The 22,589-nt window shown below is 42.3% G+C and overlaps 1 protein-coding gene across 1 annotated transcript in view; it reads left to right on the top strand.

The window, feature by feature from the left end:
- The first annotated feature begins 1,514 nt into the window (after window positions 1-1,514).
- Window positions 1,515-22,589, top strand: part of LOC136699708 (ribonuclease inhibitor-like) — a 101,201-nt gene continuing 80,126 nt past the window's right edge. The window contains exons 1-3 of the mRNA XM_066674633.1: window positions 1,515-1,717; window positions 9,139-9,306; window positions 16,728-16,895. The gene's annotated coding sequence lies outside the window, so the exon portion shown is untranslated. The remainder of the gene's footprint in view (window positions 1,718-9,138; window positions 9,307-16,727; window positions 16,896-22,589) is intronic.

The raw sequence follows: 22,589 nt of genomic DNA, 5'->3' as shown, positions 1-22,589 counted from the left end.
TCCAGTGTTTGTTGTAAAGGAGAAATCAAGCTTAACACTTGTTTTAAACAGAAATGTGAGTGTAAACTGTTGCGCTGCGTGTGCACCCAAATGGAGTCTGATTCTGGTGGGGCTCTATTGTTCTGTGACACACAGCACATCTCTAGGTGTGCAGCAGCTTTCAGGCCCCTTCAGAAAACCTTCCCTGTGTTGTGACTGGATTCACAGCGTTTCTGAACTTGATGGATTTTTTTTGTTGGGTGTGTTTTAGAAACATATCTCCATTTTCCGGCTGCATTTGTGGGAAACAGACACTAGCGTTAATGCTACTGAGCACTGATTGGCTGACGCTGGAGTTACGGCCGGTTACGACACCACAGCTTTGTTTGGTGGTAACTACGGCAGGGAGTTAACGTCCTCTGTTCCTGGACTAACACTAATGAGACTATCTGTATTGTTAAACATATACATTACTACAATAAAGCATTATTAAATTAGTGTCTCACACATTTAAACACATGTAGTGGACAGTTTTGGACACAGCACACTACACCAAATAATATCCCAAACATCCAGAGTGAAGAATGAAGTGTGTAAATGATTAGATCACTGAAGTGTACAAGAGCAGAGCAAATGAAGTTATTTCATAGAGGGACTACGTCAGTTCATCGTTATCTTCATCCTGTAAAGAGCACTACACTATAAACAACACGACTAACTACAATAAACTAAACGTCCCTCTCTGAGTTTCTCTGTGTCAGCTCTGTCTCCTGCTCTGAGAGAGTCTGAGCTCAGGGGGATTTTAGACTCTAACCTGTTTGTACTCTCTGTAAAACACACTCCAACACAAAGCCCTTCTGTAAGCTGCTCTGGATACGAGCGTCTGCTAAAGGCTGTAAAGGTCAAAGCTAAGACAGATATTAGCATGAGACATAAGCACGTTTTATAGGACATTTGTCTATTATTTATTCACAGACACAAACCTGAAAATGAAACACTACTCTGTCAGTAACACTTCCCTCCTGATGTCTGTGGTTTCTGAACATTTGACGGTCTACAGGTTTGTGTTTGAAAATGTCCTGCAAAGAAAAATATAAAACCCCAAATCCTGAAGATGTCCATCCTCCTGCCCCCAGTGATCTGAGCCCCTGCACTCGCTGTGTGGGGTGTGGGTCAGAGCTCTGGTCAGAGCACATTACTGAGGGGTTTGGCCCTGGAGCCTCACTGGGCACTGACCTGGACAGGCTCCTGAACATTTAGTCGACACAAAACAGTGGAAAAGCTGAAACTAAGCACAGTTTCCTAATCGGGAATCCTCTGTGTATCTGCTGCTCTGAAGTCCCTCCCCCGTCTGCTCTGGGCGACTGCTGTAAAGTTCACACTCACTGACTTCACCCTCACAACTGAGACACTTTTACAAAGTCTTTAAACTGGAGTTCAACAGTTTAAAAATGTGTCTGCGGTGGGGTCTCAGACATTTGTTACTGCTCTGTGTTGAGGAAATTAATGCATTTCTTTTGTATGAAAATGATCAGAGTTTATAAACTATGGTTTTGTTTGAATTCTCCAGAGAAACCCATTCATTTTTAGAGCGCCCTCTAGTGTCTGACAAACCCAGAAGACAATCGAAAGTGATACTTCTCTCTGCCCCAGCCCTTCCTGCGTGTGTCTGATCCAGTCCAAACCGGATTTAAAAACACTGCTGTTTGTGAAGATCAGGAGCAGAGCTGAAAAACGGGTAAGACTTAATTTACAGTTTACAGACCTGAAGATTATAGATAGTTCAGTGTGTGTGTGTGTGAGAGAGAGAGGGAGAGGGAAAGAGAGACTGTGTGTGCGTGTGAGTGTCAGAGAGAGACTGCGTAAAGACGATAAGTGTAAAAACATGAGGTAAAGTTGGCTCAGCGTTCGATATTCGCCAATCATTCACCCGCGAATATCCTGGTTATTAAAAAAACAACAAGTACTCGCCAAATGACTACTTCAGTGCAATTACTACAACATTGTGAACTTATTCACACACACTGGCGGTCAATGTTTTTACTGCTGTAAGATGTGAAAAAGTCTTGGGTATAAGGCATTTAAATACGTAAACCCTGTAACACACTGTTGAAAGCTGATTGAACATCATCTTCCCGATGTGTTGTATGTAAACCTTGTAACAAAAAACAGATTCTATCTGAGATGTTATATATTTTCTGTTTCTGAACTACGAAAAATGGGTGACACAATTAAACGACATGAACCACAGACACAATTCCAGGCCTATGATGTAGTACACCCAAGGACCAACACCCTTCATGCTCATTTGGACTTGTGAACCTTGTAACAAATTTGTGAAAACAGATTCTTTGTCAGATTTCCTATATTTTCTGTTTCTGGACTAAGGAAAGATGGGTGTCACAATTAAGTCTTAGAACTGCACATTTTATTTAGGTTGGTTGTAGATGCTCTAAAATATATATTTTTGAACAGAAAATGATGCACTATCCTGCTGAACTACAGGAACTGTTATTTAACTATTTACATCAACACACACAGGGACATGTTACACATCAGGGCAGTGTGGACAGTGCAGGTCCTGTCCAGTTTGAGAGAATGTCTCCCATTCTTCTGGTGTCATTGCCAGACATTTGTGGTGGAACCAGAAATTCCACACATTACACTGTATCTGCACAGTAACAATAAAAAAGGGGAAAAAAGAGAGAAAAAGAAACATGTAACTGACTGTTATTTAGAAACGTATTTAAATGCCTTATACCAAAAGACTTTTATTTTGAAAAGAAGTTGTGTCGCTAAAGCGCTTCTCGGCCAGAAAGAACTCATCTGTAAATCACATAATGATATTTTCACATCTTACAGCAGTAAAAACATTGACCGCCAGTGTGTGTGAATAAGTTCACAATGTTGTAGTAATTGCACTGAAGTAGTCATTTGGCGAGTACTTGTTGTTTTTTTAATAACCAGGATATTCGTGGGTGAATGTCTGGCGAATATCGAACGCTGAGCCAACTTTACTGCGGTAGGTACAAGAGGAACTCTTACGTTTAATTTAATGATCTCAGTATTAAACGACCGCTCCTCCCGCACACTCTGCAGATCTGATAAATACACTGGTCCTACCCCATTTAGACATTTATAGACCAGTAATAACACCTTAAAGTCTATTCTGTAACAGACTGGTCTCCAGTGTAAGGATTTGAGGATGAAGGGGGGGGGGGTGATCTCTTCTTTTGCTCCGAGTGAGACTCTGGGGCTGCATTTTGAATCAGCTGAAGTTGTGTAATGGTCTTTTGTGGAAGTCCAGCTAAGAGACCATTACAGTAATCAATACTAGAAATAAAATCATGGATAAGTTTCTCCAGCTCTGGTTTAGTCAGAAAATCTCTAATCTTACTGATGTTCTTAAGATGGTAAAATGCTGATCTAGTAACCGCTTTAATATGAGACTAAAACTGAGATCTGAACTCTTTTACTCTGAACTCTGACATTTTAACTAAGGAGTTTTTATGAGGTGATGGAGAGGGTACAGACTCATTGTTGGATATAAATGTATTAATCACTCGTCTATGTGTTAGGTACAGTTGTGTTCAAAATAATAGCAGTCCAATTTGACTAACCAGATAATCACTGTTTTTGGTATAAATGATATTACCACACGACAAACAATGTAACAGTTCGTGCAGTAGATTCTTAGAAAACCAACAGACCCAGCATTCATTATCTGCATGCTCTTGAGTCTGTGTATTTGCATAATTAATTGAAAGGGGTGTGTTCAAAATAATAGCAGCGTGGAGTTCAATTAGTGAGGGCAATCATTCTGTGAGGAAACAGGTGTGAATCAGGTGTCCCTTATTTAAGGGTGAAGCCAGCACATGCTCTACATGTATTTCTCCTTGAAAGCCTGAGAAAAATGGGTTGATCGAGACATTGTTCAGAAGAACAGCGAGCTTTGATTATAAAGTTGATTGGAGAGGGTAAAACTTATAAAGACGTGCAGACAATAATAGGCTGTTCAGCCAAAATGATCTCCAATGCTTTAAAATGGAGAGGAAAACCAGAGAGACGTGGAAGAAAACGGAAGACTACCATTCGAATGGATCAAAGAATAGTAAGAATGGCAAAGGCTCAGCCAATGATCAGCTCCAGGATGATCAAAGACAGTCTCAGGTTACCTGTGAGTACTGTGACAGTTAGAAGACACCTGTGTGAAGCTAAACTATTAGCAAGAAGTCCCCGTAAAGTCCCACTGTTAAAAAAAAGACACGTACTGAAGCGGATACAATTTGCCAAAGAACATATCAACTGTCCTAAAGAGAAATGGAGAAACATATTGTGGACTGATGAAAGCAAAATTGTTCTTTTTGGGTCCAAGGGCCGCAGACAGTTCGTCAGACGACCCCCAAACTCTGAATTCAAGCCACAGTACACTCTGAAGACAATGAAGCATGGTGGTGCAAGCATCATGATATGGGCATGTTTCTCGTACTGGTGCTGGGCCTATTTACCGTATACCAGGGATCATGGACCAGTTTGCATATATCAGAATATTGAACAGGTCATGTTGCCTTACGCTGAAGAGGAAATGCCCTTGAAATGGGTGTTTCAACAAGACAACGACCCTAAACACACTAGTAAACGAGCAAAATCTTGGTTCCAGTCCAACAAAACTGAGGTTATGGAGTGGCCAGCCCAATCCCCGGACCTTAATCCGATAGAAAACTTGTGGGATGACACCAAAGATGCAGTTTCTGAGGCAAAACCGAGAAATGCAAATGAATTGTGGGATGTAGTCAAAGCGTCCTGGGCTGGAATACCAGTCGACAGGTGCCAGAAGTTGGTTGACTCTATGCAACACAGATGTGAAGCAGTTCTAAAAAACTGTGGTTATTCAGCTAAATATTAGGTTAGTGATTCACAGGAATGATAAATCCCTAAAAACAGTACATATTTAGAGTTAGTGAAGACAAATGCAGATACTGCTATTTTTTTGAACAGCCCAATGTTAATTGTTTGGTATTTTCTGTAAAGTAGTTAAAATTATATACATTTCTCTTCATGTTTTGATTTGGAAAACAGTATGCAATGTTCCCAATGCATGGAAATAAAAACTGCTATTAAGATTTTGAGCTTAACCAATGTTTTTAAACACACTGCTATTATTTTGAACACAACTGTATGTGTCCACACTCCTATATTATATTCTCTCTCTCTCTTTGTGTGTGTGTGTTTGTGGGCGGGTCGGTGTGTGTGTGTGTGTGTGTGATGCAGCTGCTCGAGATCAGGACTGTTCTGTTATTTTGTTTGTGACACTGTGGGGTTGTTTCCTGTGTGTGGGGGTGTGTGTGTGTGTGTGTGGGTGGGTCGGTGGGTGTGGGTGTGGGTGTGTGTGTGTCGGTTGGGGGGAGGTGGGTGGACAGGACGGCTGATAAATGAAGAGTACTATGGCGCCGCCCATCTGTTGGAGATATACCTTTTAAGGAAAAAAAACCTCAGAATTCAGGATTCATCTGGTGAACTTTTATTTACAGGCTACATATTTGTTAAATAGAAGGCTAATGTTTATTTTTTATTGTGTTTGATATTTATGTATAATATTCCAACGAATGGATTATTGGTGTGTCTTTGTTGGTAATTATATGAATAATTATATTACTGCAACATTTTTTGTTGATGCCTGTGTATAGAGGCTGTTTACATTTTACTGTGTCATCTGCAGCAAAGCACAGGCAAATGGAAGAGTATTTTTACATTTTTACTTGGTTCTTATTAGAACATAATAAAAAACAAAAGAAAAATCTGCTTATAATATAATTTATTAATACCCACTAGCTGAAACTGGACCAAGGCCCACTCCGACACTACTTCCCTGCGTCATGATTGTTCCCCTCTCATTCTGTGAGTCAAGGTCTCAGGGTTCTCTGTGTGACCTGTGTAGAGTCTCAGGGTTCTCTGTGTGACTGTGTAGAGCCTCAGGGTTCTCTGTGTGACTGTGTAGAGCCTCAGGGTTCTCTGTGTGACTGTGTAGAGTCTCAGGGTTCTCTGCGTGACTGTGTAGAGTCTCAGGGTTCTCTGAGTAACTGTCTAGAGCCTCTGGGTTTTCTGTGTGACCTGTGAGGACCTCTGGGTTCTCTGTGTGACTTGTGTAGAGTCTCAAGGTTCTCTGTGTGACTGTGTAGAGTCTCAGGGTTCTCTGTATGACCTGTGTAGAGCCTCAGGGTTCTCTGTGTGACTGTGTAGAGTCTCAGGGTTCTCTGTGTGACTGTGTAGAGTCTCAGGGTTCTCTGTGTGACTGTGTAGAGTCTCAGGGTTCTCTGTGTGACTGTGTAGAGTCTCAGGGTTCTCTGTGTGACCTGTGTAGATACTCGGGGTTCTCTGTGTGACCTGTGTAGAGTCTCATGGTTCTCTGTGTGACTGTGTAGAGTCTCAGGGTTCTCTGTGTGACATGTCTAGAGCCTCAGGGTTCTCTGTATTACTGTGTAGAGACTCAGGGTTCTCTGTGTGACTGTGTAGAGTCTCAGGGTTCTCTGTGTGACTGTGTAGAGTCTCAGGGTTCTCTGTGTGACTGTGTAGAGTCTCAGTGTTCTCCGTGTGACCTGTGTAGAGTCTCAGAGTTCTCTGTGTGACTGTGTGGAGCCTCTAAGTTCTCTGTGTGACCTGTGTAGAGCCTCAGGGTTCTCTGTGTGACTGTGTAGAGTCTCAGGGTTCTCTGTGTGACCTGTGTAGAGTCTCGGTGTTGTCTGTGTGACTGTGTAGAGTCTCAGGGTTCTCTGTGACACCCCACACTCCTCACAGACAGTCACCCGGAGGAAACCCACGCAGACACAGAGAGAACACACTACACTCCTCACAGACAGTCACCCGGAGGAAACCCACGCAGACACAGGGAGAACACACCACACTCCTCACAGACAGTCACCCGGAGGAAACCCACGCAGACACAGAGAGAACACACTACACTCCTCACATACAGTCACCCGGAGGAAACCCACGCAGACACAGAGAGAACACACCACACTCCTCACATACAGTCACCCGGAGGAAACCCACGCAGACACAGAGAGAACACACTACACTCCTCACATACAGTCACCCGGAGCGGGAATTGAACCCACAACCTCCAGGTCCCTGGAGCTGTGTGACTGCGACACTGTGCCACCCATGTAAAGCCCAATCATGTCAAAAAACACAATATTTGTATTTTCTCAACATGAAGAAATTGAAAATTTGAAATCCAAAGCAAAATTAGAAAAGGCTTAACTTTACAGGTCTGTTTCCCACAGGTTTAAGCCTAGTCCTGGGTTTCTTAGCATTCAGAAAGGAGAGGCTCAGCTGAAAGGGAACAGTCTGAGACTAGGCTTAGCCCCTTTCTGGGAAACAGACCCTAAAGGAATTAAACTTGAAGAATACGACATTCATTCTTACGACATGAAGAGTTTTCTAAAACTACTGACACCAGGCGAGTCCCAGGGAAGGTCACAGAGAGGACCGTGGATCTGTGAACCCCAAAGTTCTTGGGTCCCTTCAAATTGATCAACGACATCAGAGAGTTCATCAGAAACTGAGTGTTTCCAAAAAGGTTCAAATGTAAACTAATATTTAGGCGCTGTTCCAGTGTTTGTTGTAAAGGAGAAATCAAGCTTAACACTTGTTTTAAACAGAAATGTGAGTGTAAACTGTTGCGCTGCGTGTGCACCCAAATGGAGTCTGATTCTGGTGGGGCTCTATTGTTCTGTGACACACAGCACATCTCTAGGTGTGCAGCAGCTTTCAGGCCCCTTCAGAAAACCTTCCCTGTGTTGTGACTGGATTCACAGCGTTTCTGAACTTGATGGATTTTTTTTGTTGGGTGTGTTTTAGAAACATATCTCCATTTTCCGGCTGCATTTGTGGGAAACAGACACTAGCGTTAATGCTACTGAGCACTGATTGGCTGACGCTGGAGTTACGGCCGGTTACGACACCACAGCTTTGTTTGTTGTTAACTACGGCAGGGAGTTAACGTCCTCTGTTCCTGGACTAACACTAATGAGACTATCTGTATTGATAAACATATACATTACTACAATAAAGCATTATTAAATTAGTGTCTCACACATTTAAACACATGTAGTGGACAGTTTTGGACACAGCACACTACACCAAATAATATCCCAAACATCCAGAGTGAAGAATGAAGTGTGTAAATGATTAGATCACTGAAGTGTACAAGAGCAGAGCAAATGAAGTTATTTCATAGAGGGACTACGTCAGTTCATCGTTATCTTCAACCTGTAAAGAGCACTATACTATAAACAACACGACTAACTACAATAAACTAAACGTCCCTCTCTGAGTTTCTCTGTGTCAGCTCTGTCTCCTGCTCTGAGAGAGTCTGAGCTCAGGGGGATTTTAGACTCTAACCTGTTTGTACTCTCTGTAAAACACACTCCAACACAAAGCCCTTCTGTAAGCTGCTCTGGATACGAGCGTCTGCTAAAGGCTGTAAAGGTCAAAGCTAAGACAGATATTAGCATGAGACAGAAGCACAGTTTATAGGACATTTGTCTATTATTTATTCACAGACACAAACCTGAAAATGAAACACTACTCTGTCAGTAACACTTCCCTCCTGATGTCTGTGGTTTCTGAACATTTGACGGTCTACAGGTTTGTGTTTGAAAATGTCCTGCAAAGAAAAATATAAAACCCCAAATCCTGAAGATGTCCATCCTCCTGCCCCCAGTGATCTGAGCCCCTGCACTCGCTGTGTGGGGTGTGGGTCAGAGCTCTGGTCAGAGCACATTACTGAGGGGTTTGGCCCTGGAGCCTCACTGGGCACTGACCTGGACAGGCTCCTGAACATTTAGCCGACACAAAACAGTGGAAAAGCTGAAACTAAGCACAGTTTCCTAATCGGGAATCCTCTGTGTATCTGCTGCTCTGAAGTCCCTCCCCCGTCTGCTCTGGGCGACTGCTGTAAAGTTCACACTCACTGACTTCATCCTCACAACTGAGACACTTTTACAAAGTCTTTAAACTGGAGTTCAACAGTTTAAAAATGTGTCTGCGGTGGGGTCTCAGACATTTGTTACTGCTCTGTGTTGAGGAAATTAATGCATTTCTTTTGTATGAAAATGATCAGAGTTTATAAACTATGGTTTTGTTTGAATTCTCCAGAGAAACCCATTCATTTTTAGAGCGCCCTCTAGTGTCTGACAAACCCAGAAGACAATCGAAAGTGATACTTCTCTCTGCCCCAGCCCTTCCTGCGTGTGTCTGATCCAGTCCAAACCGGATTTAAAAACACTGCTGTTTGTGAAGATCAGGAGCAGAGCTGAAAAACGGGTAAGACTTAATTTACAGTTTACAGACCTGAAGATTATAGATAGTTCAGTGTGTGTGTGTGTGAGAGAGAGAGGGAGAGGGAAAGAGAGACTGTGTGTGCGTGTGAGTGTCAGAGAGAGACTGCGTAAAGACGATAAGTGTAAAAACATGAGGTAAAGTTGGCTCAGCGTTCGATATTCGCCAATCATTCACCCGCGAATATCCTGGTTATTAAAAAAACAACAAGTACTCGCCAAATGACTACTTCAGTGCAATTACTACAACATTGTGAACTTATTCACACACACTGGCGGTCAATGTTTTTACTGCTGTAAGATGTGAAAAAGTCTTGGGTATAAGGCATTTAAATACGTAAACCCTGTAACACACTGTTGAAAGCTGATTGAACATCATCTTCCCGATGTGTTGTATGTAAACCTTGTAACAAAAAACAGATTCTATCTGAGATGTTATATATTTTCTGTTTCTGAACTACGAAAAATGGGTGACACAATTAAACGACATGAACCACAGACACAATTCCAGGCCTATGATGTAGTACACCCAAGGACCAACACCCTTCATGCTCATTTGGACTTGTGAACCTTGTAACAAATTTGTGAAAACAGATTCTTTGTCAGATTTCCTATATTTTCTGTTTCTGGACTAAGGAAAGATGGGTGTCACAATTAAGTCTTAGAACTGCACATTTTATTTAGGTTGGTTGTAGATGCTCTAAAATATATATTTTTGAACAGAAAATGATGCACTATCCTGCTGAACTACAGGAACTGTTATTTAACTATTTACATCAACACACACAGGGACATGTTACACATCAGGGCAGTGTGGACAGTGCAGGTCCTGTCCAGTTTGAGAGAATGTCTCCCATTCTTCTGGTGTCATTGCCAGACATTTGTGGTGGAACCAGAAATTCCACACATTACACTGTATCTGCACAGTAACAATAAAAAAGGGGAAAAAAGAGAGAAAAAGAAACATGTAACTGACTGTTATTTAGAAACGTATTTAAATGCCTTATACCAAAAGACTTTTATTTTGAAAAGAAGTTGTGTCGCTAAAGCGCTTCTCGGCCAGAAAGAACTCATCTGTAAATCACATAATGATATTTTCACATCTTACAGCAGTAAAAACATTGACCGCCAGTGTGTGTGAATAAGTTCACAATGTTGTAGTAATTGCACTGAAGTAGTCATTTGGCGAGTACTTGTTGTTTTTTTAATAACCAGGATATTCATGGGTGAATGTCTGGCGAATATCGAACGCTGAGCCAACTTTACTGCGGTAGGTACAAGAGGAACTCTTACGTTTAATTTAATGATCTCAGTATTAAACGACCGCTCCTCCCGCACACTCTGCAGATCTGATAAATACACTGGTCCTACCCCATTTAGACATTTATAGACCAGTAATAACACCTTAAAGTCTATTCTGTAACAGACTGGTCTCCAGTGTAAGGATTTGAGGATGAAGGGGGGGGGGGTGATCTCTTCTTTTGCTCCGAGTGAGACTCTGGGGCTGCATTTTGAATCAGCTGAAGTTGTGTAATGGTCTTTTGTGGAAGTCCAGCTAAGAGACCATTACAGTAATCAATACTAGAAATAAAATCATGGATAAGTTTCTCCAGCTCTGGTTTAGTCAGAAAATCTCTAATCTTACTGATGTTCTTAAGATGGTAAAATGCTGATCTAGTAACCGCTTTAATATGAGACTAAAACTGAGATCTGAACTCTTTTACTCTGAACTCTGACATTTTAACTAAGGAGTTTTTATGAGGTGATGGAGAGGGTACAGACTCATTGTTGGATATAAATGTATTAATCACTCGTCTATGTGTTAGGTACAGTTGTGTTCAAAATAATAGCAGTCCAATTTGACTAACCAGATAATCACTGTTTTTGGTATAAATGATATTACCACACGACAAACAATGTAACAGTTCGTGCAGTAGATTCTTAGAAAACCAACAGACCCAGCATTCATTATCTGCATGCTCTTGAGTCTGTGTATTTGCATAATTAATTGAAAGGGGTGTGTTCAAAATAATAGCAGCGTGGAGTTCAATTAGTGAGGGCAATCATTCTGTGAGGAAACAGGTGTGAATCAGGTGTCCCTTATTTAAGGGTGAAGCCAGCACATGCTCTACATGTATTTCTCCTTGAAAGCCTGAGAAAAATGGGTTGATCGAGACATTGTTCAGAAGAACAGCGAGCTTTGATTATAAAGTTGATTGGAGAGGGTAAAACTTATAAAGACGTGCAGACAATAATAGGCTGTTCAGCCAAAATGATCTCCAATGCTTTAAAATGGAGAGGAAAACCAGAGAGACGTGGAAGAAAACGGAAGACTACCATTCGAATGGATCAAAGAATAGTAAGAATGGCAAAGGCTCAGCCAATGATCAGCTCCAGGATGATCAAAGACAGTCTCAGGTTATCTGTGAGTACTGTGACAGTTAGAAGACACCTGTGTGAAGCTAAACTATTAGCAAGAAGTCCCCGTAAAGTCCCACTGTTAAAAAAAAGACACGTACTGAAGCGGATACAATTTGCCAAAGAACATATCAACTGTCCTAAAGAGAAATGGAGAAACATATTGTGGACTGATGAAAGCAAAATTGTTCTTTTTGGGTCCAAGGGCCGCAGACAGTTCGTCAGACGACCCCCAAACTCTGAATTCAAGCCACAGTACACTCTGAAGACAATGAAGCATGGTGGTGCAAGCATCATGATATGGGCATGTTTCTCGTACTGGTGCTGGGCCTATTTACCGTATACCAGGGATCATGGACCAGTTTGCATATATCAGAATATTGAACAGGTCATGTTGCCTTACGCTGAAGAGGAAATGCCCTTGAAATGGGTGTTTCAACAAGACAACGACCCTAAACACACTAGTAAACGAGCAAAATCTTGGTTCCAGTCCAACAAAACTGAGGTTATGGAGTGGCCAGCCCAATCCCCGGACCTTAATCCGATAGAAAACTTGTGGGATGACACCAAAGATGCAGTTTCTGAGGCAAAACCGAGAAATGCAAATGAATTGTGGGATGTAGTCAAAGCGTCCTGGGCTGGAATACCAGTCGACAGGTGCCAGAAGTTGGTTGACTCTATGCAACACAGATGTGAAGCAGTTCTAAAAAACTGTGGTTATTCAGCTAAATATTAGGTTAGTGATTCACAGGAATGATAAATCCCTAAAAACAGTACATATTTAGAGTTAGTGAAGACAAATGCAGATACTGCTATTTTTTTGAACAGCCCAATGTTAATTGTTTGGTATTTTCTGTAAAGTAGTTAAAATTATATACATTTCTCTTCATGTTTTGATTTGGAAAACAGTATGCAATGTTCCCAATGCATGGAAATAAAAACTGCTATTAAGATTTTGAGCTTAACCAATGTTTTTAAACACACTGCTATTATTTTGAACACAACTGTATGTGTCCACACTCCTATATTATATTCTCTCTCTCTCTTTGTGTGTGTGTGTTTGTGGGCGGGTCGGTGTGTGTGTGTGTGTGTGTGATGCAGCTGCTCGAGATCAGGACTGTTCTGTTATTTTGTTTGTGACACTGTGGGGTTGTTTCCTGTGTGTGGGGGTGTGTGTGTGTGTGTGTGGGTGGGTCGGTGGGTGTGGGTGTGGGTGTGTGTGTGTCGGTTGGGGGGAGGTGGGTGGACAGGACGGCTGATAAATGAAGAGTACTATGGCGCCGCCCATCTGTTGGAGATATACCTTTTAAGGAAAAAAAACCTCAGAATTCAGGATTCATCTGGTGAACTTTTATTTACAGGCTACATATTTGTTAAATAGAAGGCTAATGTTTATTTTTTATTGTGTTTGATATTTATGTATAATATTCCAACGAATGGATTATTGGTGTGTCTTTGTTGGTAATTATATGAATAATTATATTACTGCAACATTTTTTGTTGATGCCTGTGTATAGAGGCTGTTTACATTTTACTGTGTCATCTGCAGCAAAGCACAGGCAAATGGAAGAGTATTTTTACATTTTTACTTGGTTCTTATTAGAACATAATAAAAAACAAAAGAAAAATCTGCTTATAATATAATTTATTAATACCCACTAGCTGAAACTGGACCAAGGCCCACTCCGACACTACTTCCCTGCGTCATGATTGTTCCCCTCTCATTCTGTGAGTCAAGGTCTCAGGGTTCTCTGTGTGACCTGTGTAGAGTCTCAGGGTTCTCTGTGTGACTGTGTAGAGCCTCAGGGTTCTCTGTGTGACTGTGTAGAGCCTCAGGGTTCTCTGTGTGACTGTGTAGAGTCTCAGGGTTCTCTGCGTGACTGTGTAGAGTCTCAGGGTTCTCTGAGTAACTGTCTAGAGCCTCTGGGTTTTCTGTGTGACCTGTGAGGACCTCTGGGTTCTCTGTGTGACTTGTGTAGAGTCTCAAGGTTCTCTGTGTGACTGTGTAGAGTCTCAGGGTTCTCTGTATGACCTGTGTAGAGCCTCAGGGTTCTCTGTGTGACTGTGTAGAGTCTCAGGGTTCTCTGTGTGACTGTGTAGAGTCTCAGGGTTCTCTGTGTGACTGTGTAGAGTCTCAGGGTTCTCTGTGTGACTGTGTAGAGTCTCAGGGTTCTCTGTGTGACCTGTGTAGATACTCGGGGTTCTCTGTGTGACCTGTGTAGAGTCTCATGGTTCTCTGTGTGACTGTGTAGAGTCTCAGGGTTCTCTGTGTGACATGTCTAGAGCCTCAGGGTTCTCTGTATTACTGTGTAGAGACTCAGGGTTCTCTGTGTGACTGTGTAGAGTCTCAGGGTTCTCTGTGTGACTGTGTAGAGTCTCAGGGTTCTCTGTGTGACTGTGTAGAGTCTCAGTGTTCTCCGTGTGACCTGTGTAGAGTCTCAGAGTTCTCTGTGTGACTGTGTGGAGCCTCTAAGTTCTCTGTGTGACCTGTGTAGAGCCTCAGGGTTCTCTGTGTGACTGTGTAGGGTCTCAGGGTTCTCTGTGTGACCTGTGTAGAGTCTCGGTGTTGTCTGTGTGACTGTGTAGAGTCTCAGGGTTCTCTGTGACACCCCACACTCCTCACAGACAGTCACCCGGAGGAAACCCACGCAGACACAGAGAGAACACACTACACTCCTCACAGACAGTCACCCGGAGGAAACCCACGCAGACACAGGGAGAACACACCACACTCCTCACAGACAGTCACCCGGAGGAAACCCACGCAGACACAGAGAGAACACACTACACTCCTCACATACAGTCACCCGGAGGAAACCCACGCAGACACAGAGAGAACACACCACACTCCTCACATACAGTCACCCGGAGGAAACCCACGCAGACACAGAGAGAACACACTACACTCCTCACATACAGTCACCCGGAGCGGGAATTGAACCCACAACCTCCAGGTCCCTGGAGCTGTGTGACTGCGACACTGTGCCACCCATGTAAAGCCCAATCATGTCAAAAAACACAATATTTGTATTTTCTCAACATGAAGAAATTGAAAATTTGAAATCCAAAGCAAAATTAGAAAAGGCTTAACTTTACAGGTCTGTTTCCCACAGGTTTAAGCCTAGTCCTGGGTTTCTTAGCATTCAGAAAGGAGAGGCTCAGCTGAAAGGGAACAGTCTGAGACTAGGCTTAGCCCCTTTCTGGGAAACAGACCCTAAAGGAATTAAACTTGAAGAATACGACATTCATTCTTACGACATGAAGAGTTTTCTAAAACTACTGACACCAGGCGAGTCCCAGGGAAGGTCACAGAGAGGACCGTGGATCTGTGAACCCCAAAGTTCTTGGGTCCCTTCAAATTGATCAACGACATCAGAGAGTTCATCAGAAACTGAGTGTTTCCAAAAAGGTTCAAATGTAAACTAATATTTAGGCGCTGTTCCAGTGTTTGTTGTAAAGGAGAAATCAAGCTTAACACTTGTTTTAAACAGAAATGTGAGTGTAAACTGTTGCGCTGCGTGTGCACCCAAATGGAGTCTGATTCTGGTGGGGCTCTATTGTTCTGTGACACACAGCACATCTCTAGGTGTGCAGCAGCTTTCAGGCCCCTTCAGAAAACCTTCCCTGTGTTGTGACTGGATTCACAGCGTTTCTGAACTTGATGGATTTTTTTTGTTGGGTGTGTTTTAGAAACATATCTCCATTTTCCGGCTGCATTTGTGGGAAACAGACACTAGCGTTAATGCTACTGAGCACTGATTGGCTGACGCTGGAGTTACGGCCGGTTACGACACCACAGCTTTGTTTGGTGGTAACTACGGCAGGGAGTTAACGTCCTCTGTTCCTGGACTAACACTAATGAGACTATCTGTATTGTTAAACATATACATTACTACAATAAAGCATTATTAAATTAGTGTCTCACACATTTAAACACATGTAGTGGACAGTTTTGGACACAGCACACTACACCAAATAATATCCCAAACATCCAGAGTGAAGAATGAAGTGTGTAAATGATTAGATCACTGAAGTGTACAAGAGCAGAGCAAATGAAGTTATTTCATAGAGGGACTACGTCAGTTCATCGTTATCTTCATCCTGTAAAGAGCACTATACTATAAACAACACGACTAACTACAATAAACTAAACGTCCCTCTCTGAGTTTCTCTGTGTCAGCTCTGTCTCCTGCTCTGAGAGAGTCTGAGCTCAGGGGGATTTTAGACTCTAACCTGTTTGTACTCTCTGTAAAACACACTCCAACACAAAGCCCTTCTGTAAGCTGCTCTGGATACGAGCGTCTGCTAAAGGCTGTAAAGGTCAAAGCTAAGACAGATATTAGCATGGGACAGAAGCACAGTTTATAGGACATTTGTCTATTATTTATTCACAGACACAAACCTGAAAATGAAACACTACTCTGTCAGTAACACTTCCCTCCTGATGTCTGTGGTTTCTGAACATTTGACGGTCTACAGGTTTGTGTTTGAAAATGTCCTGCAAAGAAAAATATAAAACCCCAAATCCTGAAGATGTCCATCCTCCTGCCCCCAGTGATCTGAGCCCCTGCACTCGCTGTGTGGGGTGTGGGTCAGAGCTCTGGTCAGAGCACATTACTGAGGGGTTTGGCCCTGGAGCCTCACTGGGCACTGACCTGGACAGGCTCCTGAACATTTAGCCGACACAAAACAGTGGAAAAGCTGAAACTAAGCACAGTTTCCTAATCGGGAATCCTCTGTGTATCTGCTGCTCTGAAGTCCCTCCCCCGTCTGCTCTGGGCGACTGCTGTAAAGTTCACACTCACTGACTTCATCCTCACAACTGAGACACTTTTACAAAGTCTTTAAACTGGAGTTCAACAGTTTAAAAATGTGTCTGCGGTGGGGTCTCAGACATTTGTTACTGTTCTGTGTTGAGGAAATTAATGCATTTCTTTTGTATAAAAATGATCAGAGTTTATAAACTATGGTTTTGTTTGAATTCTCCAGAGAAACCCATTCATTTTTAGAGCGCCCTCTAGTGTCTGACAAACCCAGAAGACAATCGAAAGTGATACTTCTCTCTGCCCCAGCCCTTCCTGCGTGTGTCTGATCCAGTCCAAACCGGATTTAAAAACACTGCTGTTTGTGAAGATCAGGAGCAGAGCTGAAAAACGGGTAAGACTTAATTTACAGTTTACAGACCTGAAGATTATAGATAGTTCAGTGTGTGTGTGTGTGTGTGTGTGTGTGAGAGAGAGAGGGAGAGGGAAAGAGAGACTGTGTGTGCGTGTGAGTGTCAGAGAGAGACTGCGTAAAGACGATAAGTGTAAAAACATGAGGTAAAGTTGGCTCAGCGTTCGATATTCGCCAATCATTCACCCGCGAATATCCTGGTTATTAAAAAAACAACAAGTACTCGCCAAATGACTACTTCAGTGCAATTACTACAACATTGTGAACTTATTCACACACACTGGCGGTCAATGTTTTTACTGCTGTAAGATGTGAAAAAGTCTTGGGTATAAGGCATTTAAATACGTAAACCCTGTAACACACTGTTGAAAGCTGATTGAACATCATCTTCCCGATGTGTTGTATGTAAACCTTGTAACAAAAAACAGATTCTATCTGAGATGTTATATATTTTCTGTTTCTGAACTACGAAAAATGGGTGACACAATTAAACGACATGAACCACAGACACAATTCCAGGCCTATGATGTAGTACACCCAAGGACCAACACCCTTCATGCTCATTTGGACTTGTGAACCTTGTAACAAATTTGTGAAAACAGATTCTTTGTCAGATTTCCTATATTTTCTGTTTCTGGACTAAGGAAAGATGGGTGTCACAATTAAGTCTTAGAACTGCACATTTTATTTAGGTTGGTTGTAGATGCTCTAAAATATATATTTTTGAACAGAAAATGATGCACTATCCTGCTGAACTACAGGAACTGTTATTTAACTATTTACATCAACACACACAGGGACATGTTACACATCAGGGCAGTGTGGACAGTGCAGGTCCTGTCCAGTTTGAGAGAATGTCTCCCATTCTTCTGGTGTCATTGCCAGACATTTGTGGTGGAACCAGAAATTCCACACATTACACTGTATCTGCACAGTAACAATAAAAAAGGGGAAAAAAGAGAGAAAAAGAAACATGTAACTGACTGTTATTTAGAAACGTATTTAAATGCCTTATACCAAAAGACTTTTATTTTGAAAAGAAGTTGTGTCGCTAAAGCGCTTCTCGGCCAGAAAGAACTCATCTGTAAATCACATAATGATATTTTCACATCTTACAGCAGTAAAAACATTGACCGCCAGTGTGTGTGAATAAGTTCACAATGTTGTAGTAATTGCACTGAAGTAGTCATTTGGCGAGTACTTGTTGTTTTTTTAATAACCAGGATATTCGTGGGTGAATGTCTGGCGAATATCGAACGCTGAGCCAACTTTACTGCGGTAGGTACAAGAGGAACTCTTACGTTTAATTTAATGATCTCAGTATTAAACGACCGCTCCTCCCGCACACTCTGCAGATCTGATAAATACACTGGTCCTACCCCATTTAGACATTTATAGACCAGTAATAACACCTTAAAGTCTATTCTGTAACAGACTGGTCTCCAGTGTAAGGATTTGAGGATGAAGGGGGGGGGGGTGATCTCTTCTTTTGCTCCGAGTGAGACTCTGGGGCTGCATTTTGAATCAGCTGAAGTTGTGTAATGGTCTTTTGTGGAAGTCCAGCTAAGAGACCATTACAGTAATCAATACTAGAAATAAAATCATGGATAAGTTTCTCCAGCTCTGGTTTAGTCAGAAAATCTTTAATCTTACTGATGTTCTTAAGATGGTAAAATGCTGATCTAGTAACCGCTTTAATATGAGACTAAAACTGAGATCTGAACTCTTTTACTCTGAACTCTGACATTTTAACTAAGGAGTTTTTATGAGGTGATGGAGAGGGTACAGACTCATTGTTGGATATAAATGTATTAATCACTCGTCTATGTGTTAGGTACAGTTGTGTTCAAAATAATAGCAGTCCAATTTGACTAACCAGATAATCACTGTTTTTGGTATAAATGATATTACCACACGACAAACAATGTAACAGTTCGTGCAGTAGATTCTTAGAAAACCAACAGACCCAGCATTCATTATCTGCATGCTCTTGAGTCTGTGTATTTGCATAATTAATTGAAAGGGGTGTGTTCAAAATAATAGCAGCGTGGAGTTCAATTAGTGAGGGCAATCATTCTGTGAGGAAACAGGTGTGAATCAGGTGTCCCTTATTTAAGGGTGAAGCCAGCACATGCTCTACATGTATTTCTCCTTGAAAGCCTGAGAAAAATGGGTTGATCGAGACATTGTTCAGAAGAACAGCGAGCTTTGATTATAAAGTTGATTGGAGAGGGTAAAACTTATAAAGACGTGCAGACAATAATAGGCTGTTCAGCCAAAATGATCTCCAATGCTTTAAAATGGAGAGGAAAACCAGAGAGACGTGGAAGAAAACGGAAGACTACCATTCGAATGGATCAAAGAATAGTAAGAATGGCAAAGGCTCAGCCAATGATCAGCTCCAGGATGATCAAAGACAGTCTCAGGTTACCTGTGAGTACTGTGACAGTTAGAAGACACCTGTGTGAAGCTAAACTATTAGCAAGAAGTCCCCGTAAAGTCCCACTGTTAAAAAAAAGACACGTACTGAAGCGGATACAATTTGCCAAAGAACATATCAACTGTCCTAAAGAGAAATGGAGAAACATATTGTGGACTGATGAAAGCAAAATTGTTCTTTTTGGGTCCAAGGGCCGCAGACAGTTCGTCAGACGACCCCCAAACTCTGAATTCAAGCCACAGTACACTCTGAAGACAATGAAGCATGGTGGTGCAAGCATCATGATATGGGCATGTTTCTCGTACTGGTGCTGGGCCTATTTACCGTATACCAGGGATCATGGACCAGTTTGCATATATCAGAATATTGAACAGGTCATGTTGCCTTACGCTGAAGAGGAAATGCCCTTGAAATGGGTGTTTCAACAAGACAACGACCCTAAACACACTAGTAAACGAGCAAAATCTTGGTTCCAGTCCAACAAAACTGAGGTTATGGAGTGGCCAGCCCAATCCCCGGACCTTAATCCGATAGAAAACTTGTGGGATGACACCAAAGATGCAGTTTCTGAGGCAAAACCGAGAAATGCAAATGAATTGTGGGATGTAGTCAAAGCATCCTGGGCTGGAATACCAGTCGACAGGTGCCAGAAGTTGGTTGACTCTATGCAACACAGATGTGAAGCAGTTCTAAAAAACTGTGGTTATTCAACTAAATATTAGGTTAGTGATTCACAGGAATGATAAATCCCTAAAAACAGTACATATTTAGAGTTAGTGAAGACAAATGCAGATACTGCTATTTTTTTGAACAGCCCAATGTTAATTGTTTGGTATTTTCTGTAAAGTAGTTAAAATTATATACATTTCTCTTCATGTTTTGATTTGGAAAACAGTATGCAATGTTCCCAATGCATGGAAATAAAAACTGCTATTAAGATTTTGAGCTTAACCAATGTTTTTAAACACACTGCTATTATTTTGAACACAACTGTATGTGTCCACACTCCTATATTATATTCTCTCTCTCTCTTTGTGTGTGTGTGTTTGTGGGCGGGTCGGTGTGTGTGTGTGTGTGTGTGATGCAGCTGCTCGAGATCAGGACTGTTCTGTTATTTTGTTTGTGACACTGTGGGGTTGTTTCCTGTGTGTGGGGGTGTGTGTGTGTGTGTGTGGGTGGGTCGGTGGGTGTGGGTGTGGGTGTGTGTGTGTCGGTTGGGGGGAGGTGGGTGGACAGGACGGCTGATAAATGAAGAGTACTATGGCGCCGCCCATCTGTTGGAGATATACCTTTTAAGGAAAAAAAACCTCAGAATTCAGGATTCATCTGGTGAACTTTTATTTACAGGCTACATATTTGTTAAATAGAAGGCTAATGTTTATTTTTTATTGTGTTTGATATTTATGTATAATATTCCAACGAATGGATTATTGGTGTGTCTTTGTTGGTAATTATATGAATAATTATATTACTGCAACATTTTTTGTTGATGCCTGTGTATAGAGGCTGTTTACATTTTACTGTGTCATCTGCAGCAAAGCACAGGCAAATGGAAGAGTATTTTTACATTTTTACTTGGTTCTTATAAGAAAATAATAAAAAACAAAATAAAAATCTGCTTATAATATAATTTATTAATACCCACTAGCTGAAACTGGACCAAGGCCCACTCCGACACTACTTCCCTGCGTCATGATTGTTCCCCTCTCATTCTGTGAGTCAAGGTCTCAGGGTTCTCTGTGTGACCTGTGTAGAGTCTCAGGGTTCTCTGTGTGACTGTGTAGAGCCTCAGGGTTCTCTGTGTGACTGTGTAGAGCCTCAGGGTTCTCTGTGTGACTGTGTAGAGTCTCAGGGTTCTCTGCGTGACTGTGTAGAGTCTCAGGGTTCTCTGAGTAACTGTCTAGAGCCTCTGGGTTTTCTGTGTGACCTGTGAGGACCTCTGGGTTCTCTGTGTGACTTGTGTAGAGTCTCAAGGTTCTCTGTGTGACTGTGTAGAGTCTCAGGGTTCTCTGTATGACCTGTGTAGAGCCTCAGGGTTCTCTGTGTGACTGTGTAGAGTCTCAGGGTTCTCTGTGTGACTGTGTAGAGTCTCAGGGTTCTCTGTGTGACTGTGTAGAGTCTCAGGGTTCTCTGTGTGACCTGTGTAGATACTCGGGGTTCTCTGTGTGACCTGTGTAGAGTCTCATGGTTCTCTGTGTGACTGTGTAGAGTCTCAGGGTTCTCTGTGTGACATGTCTAGAGCCTCAGGGTTCTCTGTATTACTGTGTAGAGACTCAGGGTTCTCTGTGTGACTGTGTAGAGTCTCAGGGTTCTCTGTGTGACTGTGTAGAGTCTCAGGGTTCTCTGTGTGACTGTGTAGAGTCTCAGTGTTCTCCGTGTGACCTGTGTAGAGTCTCAGAGTTCTCTGTGTGACTGTGTGGAGCCTCTAAGTTCTCTGTGTGACCTGTGTAGAGCCTCAGGGTTCTCTGTGTGACTGTGTAGAGTCTCAGGGTTCTCTGTGTGACCTGTGTAGAGTCTCGGTGTTGTCTGTGTGACTGTGTAGAGTCTCAGGGTTCTCTGTGACACCCCACACTCCTCACAGACAGTCACCCGGAGGAAACCCACGCAGACACAGAGAGAACACACTACACTCCTCACAGACAGTCACCCGGAGGAAACCCACGCAGACACAGGGAGAACACACCACACTCCTCACAGACAGTCACCCGGAGGAAACCCACGCAGACACAGAGAGAACACACTACACTCCTCACATACAGTCACCCGGAGGAAACCCACGCAGACACAGAGAGAACACACCACACTCCTCACATACAGTCACCCGGAGGAAACCCACGCAGACACAGAGAGAACACACTACACTCCTCACATACAGTCACCCGGAGCGGGAATTGAACCCACAACCTCCAGGTCCCTGGAGCTGTGTGACTGCGACACTGTGCCACCCATGTAAAGCCCAATCATGTCAAAAAACACAATATTTGTATTTTCTCAACATGAAGAAATTGAAAATTTGAAATCCAAAGCAAAATTAGAAAAGGCTTAACTTTACAGGTCTGTTTCCCACAGGTTTAAGCCTAGTCCTGGGTTTCTTAGCATTCAGAAAGGAGAGGCTCAGCTGAAAGGGAACAGTCTGAGACTAGGCTTAGCCCCTTTCTGGGAAACAGACCCTAAAGGAATTAAACTTGAAGAATACGACATTCATTCTTACGACATGAAGAGTTTTCTAAAACTAC

Source organism: Hoplias malabaricus, chromosome 6 (assembly GCF_029633855.1).
Source record: "Hoplias malabaricus isolate fHopMal1 chromosome 6, fHopMal1.hap1, whole genome shotgun sequence".
Classification (NCBI taxonomy): Eukaryota; Metazoa; Chordata; class Actinopteri; order Characiformes; family Erythrinidae; genus Hoplias; species Hoplias malabaricus.
The sequence above is the reverse complement of the archived record's forward strand: the minus strand, read 5'-3'. Positions and strand labels throughout refer to the sequence as shown.